Here is a 4,346-nt window from a genome sequence, read left to right on the forward strand (position 1 = left end):
TGAGACGACCTAGAAATTTCAGCAAAAGGTAGTGCCTGTGTAGTTCTAGTGGGCACTCTTGGGCCTCCCAGAGTAAGCTGCTGATAGGACTAGTCCTCAAGGCCCCGGTAGCTCTACGGATCATAGCATGGTGTACTGAGTCTAGCTTGTTAAGTATTTTCTTTGAGGTAAGAATTTTTTAAAAACGATCTCTCCGTTTCATAATCTTTGTCTAACTGAAGATTTTTTTAATTTATTATTTCGTTGTAGCTTTTGTTGCGTTTCGATGTCTTTAATACGAATTGATTAAAAAGGATTCAAACGTAGTAAAAGTATTAGATATTAGAGCGTGATTTATTGCAAAAATAATACGTTGTCATCATGGAAATTAAGTTTCCAACAACAAGGCAGGTGGTTGTTATTTTTCCGATAAGATTAAGAAACTTGTTCTTAACTATATATAATTTTGATGTATCCTTTTTTATACATGAAAATTTCCATATATATATTAATATTATAATAAATGAAGATAAGAGAGTGTGGTATGAAGGACATTGGCTGATTATATATATTTATATTATCTTATTCCATTTCTTTTTTTTTCACGAAAATGCTTTGAAGACCACGCGCTTATCATTACTCTAATGCTTTCCCTTCATCTGCTTCTTCTTCTCCCATAGAGCTCTGCATGTCTACGTTTTCTCTCCTTAGACCCACCCTTTCTGGAGCGCTTCTTTCCCACCAGAATCTTCACTATCTAGAGCGTCCTTCTGTACTCATCTCTGTCTAAACAATCCCGGTCCTTCAGCCCCACTTGTTTCATAACATCCCAAACTTGCTTGAAATATCCTGTTGAACTTTTGTGACAGTGGATCCGTTGAAAAATTCTATGGTTTAGTCTTTCAGGTTTCATCGTAACCATGTGTCCATAGAACCTCAGCCTTCCCACCCTAAGCTCAGTATCTAGGTCTGTTATTTCCTTTTAGATTTCTTGATTCTAATTCTAAATTCTTTTTCCTATTTTTAGAAGCCCCTCTAGGCTGGGAGGACACGAAGTTTCCGTTCCATAGAGTATCACTGGCTTGATGACCGTGTTGTAATATGTCGTATCTTAGCTTTAATGTCGTATCTTAGCTTTAATAGATAAGTTCTTATTATAAAAATTACTGGAGGCAAAGTTTAATTTCTCTATTTTTGCGACCCTTTCCTCAAACCCTTCTCTCTCTGACCCATTGCTGCATATGATTTCTCCAAGGTACTGAAATCTCTGAATCACTTTAATTGTTCCGTGTTTGGTTTCAACCGTTTTATTCTTAAAATCCGCGTCCGTGGACATCAGTTCCGTCTTCTCAAAAGATGTTTGTAAGCCTTCTTCTTCTGTTTCGCTAAAAGGGCAAGGTCGTCCATTATTCCATTTATTTTTAATTATTATTATTTGTTTATCAGGACAATTATGAACTTAGCGTATCAGTGGCTTTAGTATTATTTTGGTTATTATTTTTTTTTTTCCTATTGTATTTGAGAAGCGTCGTATCAATAGTTAATATATCCATATCTCATAAACCATTTAGTTTATTACTTATCAAAATTCTACATCTGAAAATGATTTCGTTTATTTCAAAATTTAAATGTTCCTCTAATGACTATTACAAACCCACTTTTTAATAAAATTATAATTTATTTAAATAAAATGCCTCCATAATAATTTTTTTTTAATTCTTAATAATTTTCCAAAGGTTTAATTTTATTGACTTTTGATAAGATAGGTTCTTATTTTTTACTTCATTGGTATTATATCACTAAATTAACAATCATTGCTTATTTTTAAAGTTATGTGTCTATCATTAATAATTTTATAATACATTCAAATATTATATAAGTAATCATTTATTTATTACTCTATTCTACAGGATATTTTTTTTTTTATTATATCTTTACACTTCTACACAATGTATTTCTTATTATTAACTATCAGACAAAACTGTTCATTATAAAACATAATGAATTCAACGCTAATCTAAATTTTATATATCAATCATTTTATATACAGTTCAGCATACTACAATCATTACTCGTTAAAATGGCCAAAAGTATTGTTTTAATTCATTCATAATTTAATTATTGTTTGTACTTATATTTTTTTTATATTATTATCAATTTAGTTAGCACTTACAGGTAATATTTTTGTCGCTTACGTACTCATACACGATATGACTATAACTATTATAATATTTAAATAACTAATAAATCCTTAACGCATCTTTCTAAAAAATATCTCAAATATTGTTTAACCTGATACCGATATATGATTTACGACTAAATTTTTTCCAGAAGCTAAAGGATGAGGTATTTATTTTTAGTTTTTTATGTGGTATTAATTTTTTTTACGAGCTATTTCAAGAACGACGATTTGTTAAATCAGTTGTCTTAAACTGTATTAGTTTAATGTTTCATATTTGACTTTTTAATCAAATCAATCTCTATATGTTTAACTGTTATTAAAGCATTATATATTAATATATAATTTCAATGTATTATATAATCATTAATGACTTTAAAAAATAACCGATCATTGAACACCTTTCTTATCAAAAGTCAAAATAAAATTGTACTTTAGGAAAATTATTACATATAAAAATATTATTATGGAGCCATTTTATTTAGATAAGCCAAATGTTTGTTTGTACAAGCTATTTTAGAAGAATTTAAATTTTAAAATTAATGAAATTTTTAGATGTAGAATTTTGGTTTGTAACAAAACATTATATATGAGAAATGTTTATATTTAATTTTGATAGGACTCTTCTCAATTTTTTTTTTTATTAAAATGAAAAATAACAAAAATCAAAGGTAATAAGTCACCGCTAAACGTCGGTCTGAATGTCCGGTCACATTCATCAAAAGACGAATGTTGAGCATTAAGTAGCTCGTAGGAGCTTGTCAAATAGTCTACATTGGAAGGTATCATCATCATTCTCATCTATACCAGGATGTCAAGAAGGAAAAGTTAAATATGGTTATCATAATAATAATACGTTAAATTAAAAATAAAATTGAAGGGAATTAATAATTATTATTCTAATTACAGATTTGATAAATAAATACATGGAAAATATTCTGTAAATGGATGAAAAAATTGTCTTAGGAAATTATTATAGCTTAAGTCAATAAAAAAAATGCTGTGATACCTAGTGTAACTTGGAAAAAACTTTTTATAGGTAATTTATTTGTATTCTTAACGCTTTCTTGAGACTGGTTAATATTGTTTAATAAATAAATTTTATGCATTTTAGTCTCAAAACATTTTTATTTCATTTATAAGCCCGACGTTTTGGCCAATTCGGCCATCCTCAAGGCAAATCTTAATGCAATTTCATTACCAAAACTTTTAAAAAACTGCTTCATGCAGGGTATTCTGCCCAGGTCATTTCCTATCTCAATCTTCTTTCCGCATTTCATTTCTTCTCCTTCGGATTGTCTCGATATTATCTTCTCCACCATTGGGGTGAATTATTATTCGCGTCCCGGTAAGCAATTCTGGTCCATACCGGTTTCTCTACCTCCATGCGCCCCTCGGGAATCCTGGGGCTGGCATCAATTAATTCCTTCGCATACTCTACAAATGACCATTCCATTGGCAGACTCTCCTTATTGCCAATCTTCATCAGTTAGACCTTTGACTTTATTTAAAAAAAAAAAAAATTTATCCAAAAAAATTAATAAATAAGTTATGGCATGGTATTATTAACAATCGCACAGCTAATAATAATGTTTGTTATATAGAAAAAAATGTAGATGGTAATAGGGGAGAAAATAACAATATTGATAACAGCAAAATTGTGAGTAAAATAAAAAAAAACCTACTCAAAGCCTAATCACGGATTTTTATAAAAATAAAAATATACAAAATAATAAAACAAATAGTGATAGCTTACAGAATAGAATGGAAAAAGATAATGTTAGGTTAAATGATTCATTACTTTAAATTAAACTATATTCCAGGATTAACAGATAAAATCAAAAAGAAATTTATAGAATATGAACATAATTTGAAGTTTGGATTATATAATAATAATAAATTGGGTAGTTATCTGGATAATATGAAAGACAAAGTAGACTTTAAAGATAAATTAAATGTTGTTTATAAAGTAAATTGCCAGAATTGTAATGGTTTATATATAGGTGAAACATCTAAAAAATTAAAAACAAGAATTGATCAACATAAGACCAATTGTAAAAATATAAAAAATATCAAAACTACAGCATTGCCACAACATAGTATTAAATATAAACATCAATTTGATTTTAATAATCCAGAAATTTTAGATATAGTCAAGAACAGTAGGAAAAGAAAAATAATTGAATCA

The sequence above is a fragment of the Halyomorpha halys genome, unplaced genomic scaffold (genome assembly GCF_000696795.3).
Source record: "Halyomorpha halys isolate HHAL.00 unplaced genomic scaffold, Hhal_1.1 Scaffold669.1, whole genome shotgun sequence".
In the NCBI taxonomy this organism is placed as follows: domain Eukaryota; kingdom Metazoa; phylum Arthropoda; class Insecta; order Hemiptera; family Pentatomidae; genus Halyomorpha; species Halyomorpha halys.